The following is a 12200-nucleotide window of genomic DNA, read 5'->3' as shown; positions in this document are numbered from 1 at the left end:
ACAGGCGAAAAAGTTTTGCTTCAACCGGAGACCATGTTTTCAAAAATCCAGTCATATGTTGGCAGGTAATGCCTGGAATTGCACTGACAATCACTGTTTGCCCAGCTGACTTGCCCGGTGCCCGAGCCTGGCTAACGGTAGGTCACAGCCAGCTGGAAGCAGGCATTCCCTGCCAACATATGACTGAATTTTTGAAAACCGTGTCAGCAACACAAACCTCTCACTGGCACTTTGCCAGGAAAATCAAAGGCTTTGTCAGTCAATCAAGCAAAGTCAAGCAGTCACTGGCGAACAAACACACTCACCTGAGTTTTGCCCAGCTGGATCACCGCCGCAACCTAACCTTGTAGCCTAACCAGGCCAGTTCTGCTGACGAAAACCAAAAAAGACCAAAAAATCAGTTTTTTAGTCCAAGTGTCCACTTTTTGAACCCACCCCACCCCCCTGGGTTATGAGACCTGCTGGTTGGCATGGTACCACCCTGTAGCCTGAAGCCTGGGCTGCATGCCAAAACCCTTCAAGACACCAAGCCCCCTGCTTTTTCAAGCGCCAGGCTGGCCTGACCCCTGGCTATCGCCAGGCGACAGGCGAAAAAGTTTTGCTTCAACCGGAGACCATGTTTTCAAAAATCCAGTCATATGTTGGCAGGTAATGCCTGGAATTGCACTGACAATCACTGTTTGCCCAGCTGACTTGCCCGGTGCCCGAGCCTGGCTAACGGTAGGTCACAGCCAGCTGGAAGCAGGCATTCCCTGCCAACATATGACTGAATTTTTGAAAACCGTGTCAGCAACACAAACCTCTCACTGGCACTTTGCCAGGAAAATCAAAGGCTTTGTCAGTCAATCAAGCAAAGTCAAGCAGTCACTGGCGAACAAACACACTCACCTGAGTTTTGCCCAGCTGGATCACCGCCGCAACCTAACCTTGTAGCCTAACCAGGCCAGTTCTGCTGACGAAAACCAAAAAAGACCAAAAAATCAGTTTTTTAGTCCAAGTGTCCACTTTTTGAACCCACCCCACCCCCCTGGGTTATGAGACCTGCTGGTTGGCATGGTACCACCCTGTAGCCTGAAGCCTGGGCTGCATGCCAAAACCCTTCAAGACACCAAGCCCCCTGCTTTTTCAAGCGCCAGGCTGGCCTGACCCCTGGCTATCGCCAGGCGACAGGCGAAAAAGTTTTGCTTCAACCGGAGACCATGTTTTCAAAAATCCAGTCATATGTTGGCAGGTAATGCCTGGAATTGCACTGACAATCACTGTTTGCCCAGCTGACTTGCCCGGTGCCCGAGCCTGGCTAACGGTAGGTCACAGCCAGCTGGAAGCAGGCATTCCCTGCCAACATATGACTGAATTTTTGAAAACCGTGTCAGCAACACAAACCTCTCACTGGCACTTTGCCAGGAAAATCAAAGGCTTTGTCAGTCAATCAAGCAAAGTCAAGCAGTCACTGGCGAACAAACACACTCACCTGAGTTTTGCCCAGCTGGATCACCGCCGCAACCTAACCTTGTAGCCTAACCAGGCCAGTTCTGCTGACGAAAACCAAAAAAGACCAAAAAATCAGTTTTTTAGTCCAAGTGTCCACTTTTTGAACCCACCCCACCCCCCTGGGTTATGAGACCTGCTGGTTGGCATGGTACCACCCTGTAGCCTGAAGCCTGGGCTGCATGCCAAAACCCTTCAAGACACCAAGCCCCCTGCTTTTTCAAGCGCCAGGCTGGCCTGACCCCTGGCTATCGCCAGGCGACAGGCGAAAAAGTTTTGCTTCAACCGGAGACCATGTTTTCAAAAATCCAGTCATATGTTGGCAGGTAATGCCTGGAATTGCACTGACAATCACTGTTTGCCCAGCTGACTTGCCCGGTGCCCGAGCCTGGCTAACGGTAGGTCACAGCCAGCTGGAAGCAGGCATTCCCTGCCAACATATGACTGAATTTTTGAAAACCGTGTCAGCAACACAAACCTCTCACTGGCACTTTGCCAGGAAAATCAAAGGCTTTGTCAGTCAATCAAGCAAAGTCAAGCAGTCACTGGCGAACAAACACACTCACCTGAGTTTTGCCCAGCTGGATCACCGCCGCAACCTAACCTTGTAGCCTAACCAGGCCAGTTCTGCTGACGAAAACCAAAAAAGACCAAAAAATCAGTTTTTTAGTCCAAGTGTCCACTTTTTGAACCCACCCCACCCCCCTGGGTTATGAGACCTGCTGGTTGGCATGGTACCACCCTGTAGCCTGAAGCCTGGGCTGCATGCCAAAACCCTTCAAGACACCAAGCCCCCTGCTTTTTCAAGCGCCAGGCTGGCCTGACCCCTGGCTATCGCCAGGCGACAGGCGAAAAAGTTTTGCTTCAACCGGAGACCATGTTTTCAAAAATCCAGTCATATGTTGGCAGGTAATGCCTGGAATTGCACTGACAATCACTGTTTGCCCAGCTGACTTGCCCGGTGCCCGAGCCTGGCTAACGGTAGGTCACAGCCAGCTGGAAGCAGGCATTCCCTGCCAACATATGACTGAATTTTTGAAAACCGTGTCAGCAACACAAACCTCTCACTGGCACTTTGCCAGGAAAATCAAAGGCTTTGTCAGTCAATCAAGCAAAGTCAAGCAGTCACTGGCGAACAAACACACTCACCTGAGTTTTGCCCAGCTGGATCACCGCCGCAACCTAACCTTGTAGCCTAACCAGGCCAGTTCTGCTGACGAAAACCAAAAAAGACCAAAAAATCAGTTTTTTAGTCCAAGTGTCCACTTTTTGAACCCACCCCACCCCCCTGGGTTATGAGACCTGCTGGTTGGCATGGTACCACCCTGTAGCCTGAAGCCTGGGCTGCATGCCAAAACCCTTCAAGACACCAAGCCCCCTGCTTTTTCAAGCGCCAGGCTGGCCTGACCCCTGGCTATCGCCAGGCGACAGGCGAAAAAGTTTTGCTTCAACCGGAGACCATGTTTTCAAAAATCCAGTCATATGTTGGCAGGTAATGCCTGGAACTGCACTGACAATCACTGTTTGCCCAGCTGACTTGCCCGGTGCCGCCCCGTGCCCCCTCCTTTGCACTGACAATCACTGTTTGCCCAGCTGACTTGCCCGGTGCCCGAGCCTGGCTAACGGTAGGTCACAGCCAGCTGGAAGCAGGCATTCCCTGCCAACATATGACTGAATTTTTGAAAACCGTGTCAGCAACACAAACCTCTCACTGGCACTTTGCCAGGAAAATCAAAGGCTTTGTCAGTCAATCAAGCAAAGTCAAGCAGTCACTGGCGAACAAACACACTCACCTGAGTTTTGCCCAGCTGGATCACCGCCGCAACCTAACCTTGTAGCCTAACCAGGCCAGTTCTGCTGACGAAAACCAAAAAAGACCAAAAAATCAGTTTTTTAGTCCAAGTGTCCACTTTTTGAACCCACCCCACCCCCCTGGGTTATGAGACCTGCTGGTTGGCATGGTACCACCCTGTAGCCTGAAGCCTGGGCTGCATGCCAAAACCCTTCAAGACACCAAGCCCCCTGCTTTTTCAAGCGCCAGGCTGGCCTGACCCCTGGCTATCGCCAGGCGACAGGCGAAAAAGTTTTGCTTCAACCGGAGACCATGTTTTCAAAAATCCAGTCATATGTTGGCAGGTAATGCCTGGAATTGCACTGACAATCACTGTTTGCCCAGCTGACTTGCCCGGTGCCCGAGCCTGGCTAACGGTAGGTCACAGCCAGCTGGAAGCAGGCATTCCCTGCCAACATATGACTGAATTTTTGAAAACCGTGTCAGCAACACAAACCTCTCACTGGCACTTTGCCAGGAAAATCAAAGGCTTTGTCAGTCAATCAAGCAAAGTCAAGCAGTCACTGGCGAACAAACACACTCACCTGAGTTTTGCCCAGCTGGATCACCGCCGCAACCTAACCTTGTAGCCTAACCAGGCCAGTTCTGCTGACGAAAACCAAAAAAGACCAAAAAATCAGTTTTTTAGTCCAAGTGTCCACTTTTTGAACCCACCCCACCCCCCTGGGTTATGAGACCTGCTGGTTGGCATGGTACCACCCTGTAGCCTGAAGCCTGGGCTGCATGCCAAAACCCTTCAAGACACCAAGCCCCCTGCTTTTTCAAGCGCCAGGCTGGCCTGACCCCTGGCTATCGCCAGGCGACAGGCGAAAAAGTTTTGCTTCAACCGGAGACCATGTTTTCAAAAATCCAGTCATATGTTGGCAGGTAATGCCTGGAATTGCACTGACAATCACTGTTTGCCCAGCTGACTTGCCCGGTGCCCGAGCCTGGCTAACGGTAGGTCACAGCCAGCTGGAAGCAGGCATTCCCTGCCAACATATGACTGAATTTTTTAAAACCGTGTCAGCAACACAAACCTCTCACTGGCACTTTGCCAGGAAAATCAAAGGCTTTGTCAGTCAATCAAGCAAAGTCAAGCAGTCACTGGCGAACAAACACACTCACCTGAGTTTTGCCCAGCTGGATCACCGCCGCAACCTAACCTTGTAGCCTAACCAGGCCAGTTCTGCTGACGAAAACCAAAAAAGACCAAAAAATCAGTTTTTTAGTCCAAGTGTCCACTTTTTGAACCCACCCCACCCCCCTGGGTTATGAGACCTGCTGGTTGGCATGGTACCACCCTGTAGCCTGAAGCCTGGGCTGCATGCCAAAACCCTTCAAGACACCAAGCCCCCTGCTTTTTCAAGCGCCAGGCTGGCCTGACCCCTGGCTATCGCCAGGCGACAGGCGAAAAAGTTTTGCTTCAACCGGAGACCATGTTTTCAAAAATCCAGTCATATGTTGGCAGGTAATGCCTGGAATTGCACTGACAATCACTGTTTGCCCAGCTGACTTGCCCGGTGCCCGAGCCTGGCTAACGGTAGGTCACAGCCAGCTGGAAGCAGGCATTCCCTGCCAACATATGACTGAATTTTTGAAAACCGTGTCAGCAACACAAACCTCTCACTGGCACTTTGCCAGGAAAATCAAAGGCTTTGTCAGTCAATCAAGCAAAGTCAAGCAGTCACTGGCGAACAAACACACTCACCTGAGTTTTGCCCAGCTGGATCACCGCCGCAACCTAACCTTGTAGCCTAACCAGGCCAGTTCTGCTGACGAAAACCAAAAAAGACCAAAAAATCAGTTTTTTAGTCCAAGTGTCCACTTTTTGAACCCACCCCACCCCTCTGGGTTATGAGACCTGCTGGTTGGCATGGTACCACCCTGTAGCCTGAAGCCTGGGCTGCATGCCAAAACCCTTCAAGACACCAAGCCCCCTGCTTTTTCAAGCGCCAGGCTGGCCTGACCCCTGGCTATCGCCAGGCGACAGGCGAAAAAGTTTTGCTTCAACCGGAGACCATGTTTTCAAAAATCCAGTCATATGTTGGCAGGTAATGCCTGGAATTGCACTGACAATCACTGTTTGCCCAGCTGACTTGCCCGGTGCCCGAGCCTGGCTAACGGTAGGTCACAGCCAGCTGGAAGCAGGCATTCCCTGCCAACATATGACTGAATTTTTGAAAACCGTGTCAGCAACACAAACCTCTCACTGGCACTTTGCCAGGAAAATCAAAGGCTTTGTCAGTCAATCAAGCAAAGTCAAGCAGTCACTGGCGAACAAACACACTCACCTGAGTTTTGCCCAGCTGGATCACCGCCGCAACCTAACCTTGTAGCCTAACCAGGCCAGTTCTGCTGACGAAAACCAAAAAAGACCAGAAAATCAGTTTTTTAGTCCAAGTGTCCACTTTTTGAACCCACCCCACCCCCCTGGGTTATGAGACCTGCTGGTTGGCATGGTACCACCCTGTAGCCTGAAGCCTGGGCTGCATGCCAAAACCCTTCAAGACACCAAGCCCCCTGCTTTTTCAAGCGCCAGGCTGGCCTGACCCCTGGCTATCGCCAGGCGACAGGCGAAAAAGTTTTGCTTCAACCGGAGACCATGTTTTCAAAAATCCAGTCATATGTTGGCAGGTAATGCCTGGAACTGCACTGACAATCACTGTTTGCCCAGCTGACTTGCCCGGTGCCCGGCCGGCTCGTAGGTCCAGCCAGCTGAGCGGCTTCCCCCTGTTGGCAGGTAATGCCTGGAATTGCACTGACAATCACTGTTTGCCCAGCTGACTTGCCCGGTGCCCGAGCCTGGCTAACGGTAGGTCACAGCCAGCTGGAAGCAGGCATTCCCTGCCAACATATGACTGAATTTTTGAAAACCGTGTCAGCAACACAAACCTCTCACTGGCACTTTGCCAGGAAAATCAAAGGCTTTGTCAGTCAATCAAGCAAAGTCAAGCAGTCACTGGCGAACAAACACACTCACCTGAGTTTTGCCCAGCTGGATCACCGCCGCAACCTAACCTTGTAGCCTAACCAGCCCAGTTCTGCTGACGAAAACCAAAAAAGACCAAAAAATCAGTTTTTTAGTCCAAGTGTCCACTTTTTGAACCCACCCCACCCCCCTGGGTTATGAGACCTGCTGGTTGGCATGGTACCACCCTGTAGCCTGAAGCCTGGGCTGCATGCCAAAACCCTTCAAGACACCAAGCCCCCTGCTTTTTCAAGCGCCAGGCTGGCCTGACCCCTGGCTATCGCCAGGCGACAGGCGAAAAAGTTTTGCTTCAACCGGAGACCATGTTTTCAAAAATCCAGTCATATGTTGGCAGGTAATGCCTGGAATTGCACTGACAATCACTGTTTGCCCAGCTGACTTGCCCGGTGCCCGAGCCTGGCTAACGGTAGGTCACAGCCAGCTGGAAGCAGGCATTCCCTGCCAACATATGACTGAATTTTTGAAAACCGTGTCAGCAACACAAACCTCTCACTGGCACTTTGCCAGGAAAATCAAAGGCTTTGTCAGTCAATCAAGCAAAGTCAAGCAGTCACTGGCGAACAAACACACTCACCTGAGTTTTGCCCAGCTGGATCACCGCCGCAACCTAACCTTGTAGCCTAACCAGGCCAGTTCTGCTGACGAAAACCAAAAAAGACCAAAAAATCAGTTTTTTAGTCCAAGTGTCCACTTTTTGAACCCACCCCACCCCCCTGGGTTATGAGACCTGCTGGTTGGCATGGTACCACCCTGTAGCCTGAAGCCTGGGCTGCATGCCAAAACCCTTCAAGACACCAAGCCCCCTGCTTTTTCAAGCGCCAGGCTGGCCTGACCCCTGGCTATCGCCAGGCGACAGGCGAAAAAGTTTTGCTTCAACCGGAGACCATGTTTTCAAAAATCCAGTCATATGTTGGCAGGTAATGCCTGGAATTGCACTGACAATCACTGTTTGCCCAGCTGACTTGCCCGGTGCCCGAGCCTGGCTAACGGTAGGTCACAGCCAGCTGGAAGCAGGCATTCCCTGCCAACATATGACTGAATTTTTGAAAACCGTGTCAGCAACACAAACCTCTCACTGGCACTTTGCCAGGAAAATCAAAGGCTTTGTCAGTCAATCAAGCAAAGTCAAGCAGTCACTGGCGAACAAACACACTCACCTGAGTTTTGCCCAGCTGGATCACCGCCGCAACCTAACCTTGTAGCCTAACCAGGCCAGTTCTGCTGACGAAAACCAAAAAAGACCAGAAAATCAGTTTTTTAGTCCAAGTGTCCACTTTTTGAACCCACCCCACCCCCCTGGGTTATGAGACCTGCTGGTTGGCATGGTACCACCCTGTAGCCTGAAGCCTGGGCTGCATGCCAAAACCCTTCAAGACACCAAGCCCCCTGCTTTTTCAAGCGCCAGGCTGGCCTGACCCCTGGCTATCGCCAGGCGACAGGCGAAAAAGTTTTGCTTCAACCGGAGACCATGTTTTCAAAAATCCAGTCATATGTTGGCAGGTAATGCCTGGAATTGCACTGACAATCACTGTTTGCCCAGCTGACTTGCCCGGTGCCCGAGCCTGGCTAACGGTAGGTCACAGCCAGCTGGAAGCAGGCATTCCCTGCCAACAATTGTTGAAAGGTAATGCCTGGAATTGCACTGACAATCACTGTTTGCCCAGCTGACTTGCCCGGTGCCCGAGCCTGGCTAACGGTAGGTCACAGCCAGCTGGAAGCAGGCATTCCCTGCCAACATATGACTGAATTTTTGAAAACCGTGTCAGCAACACAAACCTCTCACTGGCACTTTGCCAGGAAAATCAAAGGCTTTGTCAGTCAATCAAGCAAAGTCAAGCAGTCACTGGCGAACAAACACACTCACCTGAGTTTTGCCCAGCTGGATCACCGCCGCAACCTAACCTTGTTGCCTAACCAGGCCAGTTCTGCTGACGAAAACCAAAAAAGACCAAAAAATCAGTTTTTTAGTCCAAGTGTCCACTTTTTGAACCCACCCCACCCCCCTGGGTTATGAGACCTGCTGGTTGGTATGGTACCACCCTGTAGCCTGAAGCCTGGGCTGCATGCCAAAAGCCTTCAAGACACCAAGCCCCCTGCTTTTTCAAGCGCCAGGCTGGCCTGACCCCTGGCTATCGCCAGGCGACAGGCGAAAAAGTTTTGCTTCAACCGGAGACCATGTTTTCAAAAATCCAGTCATATGTTGGCAGGTAATGCCTGGAATTGCACTGACAATCACTGTTTGCCCAGCTGACTTGCCCGGTGCCCGAGCCTGGCTAACGGTAGGTCACAGCCAGCTGGAAGCAGGCATTCCCTGCCAACAATTGTTGAAAGGTAATGCCTGGAATTGCACTGACAATCACTGTTTGCCCAGCTGACTTGCCCGGTGCCCGAGCCTGGCTAACGGTAGGTCACAGCCAGCTGGAAGCAGGCATTCCCTGCCAACATATGACTGAATTTTTGAAAACCGTGTCAGCAACACAAACCTCTCACTGGCACTTTGCCAGGAAAATCAAAGGCTTTGTCAGTCAATCAAGCAAAGTCAAGCAGTCACTGGCGAACAAACACACTCACCTGAGTTTTGCCCAGCTGGATCACCGCCGCAACCTAACCTTGTTGCCTAACCAGGCCAGTTCTGCTGACGAAAACCAAAAAAGACCAAAAAATCAGTTTTTTAGTCCAAGTGTCCACTTTTTGAACCCACCCCACCCCCCTGGGTTATGAGACCTGCTGGTTGGCATGGTACCACCCTGTAGCCTGAAGCCTGGGCTGCATGCCAAAACCCTTCAAGACACCAAGCCCCCTGCTTTTTCAAGCGCCAGGCTGGCCTGACCCCTGGCTATCGCCAGGCGACAGGCGAAAAAGTTTTGCTTCAACCGGAGACCATGTTTTCAAAAATCCAGTCATATGTTGGCAGGTAATGCCTGGAATTGCACTGACAATCACTGTTTGCCCAGCTGACTTGCCCGGTGCCCGAGCCTGGCTAACGGTAGGTCACAGCCAGCTGGAAGCAGGCATTCCCTGCCAACATATGACTGAATTTTTGAAAACCGTGTCAGCAACACAAACCTCTCACTGGCACTTTGCCAGGAAAATCAAAGGCTTTGTCAGTCAATCAAGCAAAGTCAAGCAGTCACTGGCGAACAAACACACTCACCTGAGTTTTGCCCAGCTGGATCACCGCCGCAACCTAACCTTGTTGCCTAACCAGGCCAGTTCTGCTGACGAAAACCAAAAAAGACCAAAAAATCAGTTTTTTAGTCCAAGTGTCCACTTTTTGAACCCACCCCACCCCCCTGGGTTATGAGACCTGCTGGTTGGCATGGTACCACCCTGTAGCCTGAAGCCTGGGCTGCATGCCAAAAGCCTTCAAGACACCAAGCCCCCTGCTTTTTCAAGCGCCAGGCTGGCCTGACCCCTGGCTATCGCCAGGCGAAAAAGTTTTGCTTCAACCGGAGACCATGTTTTCAAAAATCTAGTGATATATATAATAATTGTTACAAATCAAATGCATGAGCAGATGCAATGGAGGCTATTAACGAACGAGGTATAGTATCGACTGACCAATCTTCCTATATTATTGGTACTCCAGTAACCCTGAGTAGCTTAAGGCAATGTGTAGCTTAAGGTAATGCGTATTTTTAAACAACTCCAGATATATATTTTTTTCCATTAGTCGCTGTTTCAATCTGTCACCCAAGATATAAGAGATATAAATAAAAATCTATCAATTGTCTGCAACGCTACCAGGTGTTCGTTTTCTAAGCAGACAATTAAAGTACTCTTACCTCAAGCAATAGAAATAAAAACAAAAAAGGATTATAATGTCCTTAACCCAGAGAATACTGACTAGAATATAAGCATCATGTCGCTCAATAAATACAGATAATCACGATTTTGAATATTCGTGATGGTGTTTACCCTCTATTTGTGGGTAACCTAAGAGATGAATTACACCGTGAAACATTTACTTTTCGTGCACTTAAAGCCCCCATAATCATTTATGATTATGAAGGGAAGTGCTTTACAAGTATCCATTTAACATTTTAACAGGAACACTTCTATTCTGCAGATATAATATCCATCACAAGAGATGTCTTTGAAAATCGTGCTTCTTTTTGCAGTAGTGCTTGAAACGTCAAATGTGAAGAGTTACGAGCCATGCGAATACGAACATCTTCACAAGTGCGACGGAGGTTTCGTGGCCGGCTTTAAAGCTCATCCCAATGATCCTGACATGGGAATCTACTGTAATGTGTTTCAGGTACGTGGGAACTTAGGAAAAAACCTTAGGGTGGTAAATAAAATACGCATAATAGACCTAACCCTAACCCGTGAAACAATTAAGCTTAACCAAAGCAATAACGCGAAGAAAGATCTTTAACAGATCTTAGTTCAGCCTAGGAACAGTATCATTATACAAACTTAGCGCTGCCATCGGCCATTAACTTATGTTAGTCGTTGTTCAAACAAGAACGCAAGTAATACGCACTTCGAATTTTGTTCAACTTCCGGTTGCTACAGTTGTTTGCGATGTACGTTCAAATGAGATGCAAGCACAGGTAGTCCAAGCATGAAATTTGCATATATTATAGTAAAATGGCGGCCTTTTGAAATATAAGAGTTTATATGGGTTTTAAACGGAAAACTTTTGAGCGATAAATAAAAGCGTAAATTCTAAATAAAGTTGACGGAACATGAAATGGTGTCGTTTGTTTTTGTTTCAGCGTGATTTTAAGCAATTTAGAGCTATTTTACGTCTATTTACTGTAACATGTTTATCGTACATAATAATATGACAAGGTAGGAAACCTTGGTCGCTTCTAGCATTCGACATGTGTCGAAATTCGCTCGAATTTCGCCCACAAAAACAGCTTCCGCTCATATTCTGACTTCAAATCTCAATGGAAGGATGATAAGCGAATGCTTTTCTAAAACTTGCTTGCTGATACCTCGTCATCCTCGCCAACTAGCCGCTTTTGAAACTCCAAAATCAGCTTAAAATAGCCGCCATATAATCCGTGACTCCCACGACAGTAACCAAATGACCCAAAATAGACTGGACTCCAGTCATATTGATCCCCAACGGAGAGGGGCACGGTATTTTTGATCGCGTATCAACTGAAGTTGTTTCCACTACCACGCGGTGAGGACGACATTAATATATAAAGGATAATACATGGTTGCGCGGAGATATGAAATTTATCTTTGAGTGTTCAAATCGATAGTTGTTGAATATGAGGTGACAATATGGCGGAATAAAATAAAGATAGATTACTTCATAGAAAGTGCGACGTACGGATTTTTAGGCGATGACAAATCGCCTTATGCTGTGGCCCTAGTTTGGTGTGAGAATTACCCTCGTCCCCAGGGTCTTCTCGGCGACGAGTTTTCGAGGTTGAGGATTGGTAACTAAACACATGCGACACGTTTATCTGCATTCTCGACGCCTTAGCCCTTTCGATGGGGACGAGAATGGTCAAGTTTAGGACAAGAAATCGCCGCGAAGAACACAAAGCAAAGTACTTCTTGAAAGTTAGAAAGGACTTATACAAAATATAAACGAAAGAGTCAAATTATATTTGGCAAATTCTATCAGATTCAGTAAACAGACTTCTTCTGCGATTTTTTCTGTTTAAAACAATTGCGAGACCGCGTTTGACCTCGGTCGTTCAAGAGGTTTATCTTATATCATATACTAGAAGTAACCACAGGTTAGAAAGTGCAGGCCTTGACGCACTTAGAAAAGGTACTGGTAGGCAGTGTCGATAAATAAATGATAAAATAGACAAAAGACAATTATTCCGAGTCGTTTATCTTATATCATATATCAGGCTTATACGAGATGTCACGCAAGGAGATAACACAACTTTTGTTTCGATTTTGCAGAAG

General features: G+C 48.8%; 1 long non-coding RNA gene across 1 annotated transcript; it reads right to left on the bottom strand.

Moving 5' to 3' along the window:
- Positions 1-8175: 8175 nt before the first annotated feature.
- LOC144660382 (uncharacterized) lies at positions 8176-9535 on the bottom strand. The gene is made up of 3 exons (XR_013572083.1): positions 9466-9535; positions 8883-8943; positions 8176-8236 (listed from the first exon to the last, which is right to left on the bottom strand). It is a non-coding gene; the product is annotated as an uncharacterized LOC144660382 (long non-coding RNA).
- Between the last annotated feature and the right edge of the window lie 2665 nt (positions 9536-12200).

The sequence above is a fragment of the Oculina patagonica genome, chromosome 7, assembly GCF_052425735.1.
Source record: "Oculina patagonica isolate OP01 chromosome 7, crgOcupat, whole genome shotgun sequence".
Classification (NCBI taxonomy): Eukaryota; Metazoa; Cnidaria; class Anthozoa; order Scleractinia; family Oculinidae; genus Oculina; species Oculina patagonica.
This window is presented reverse-complemented; position numbering and strand designations above follow the sequence as displayed.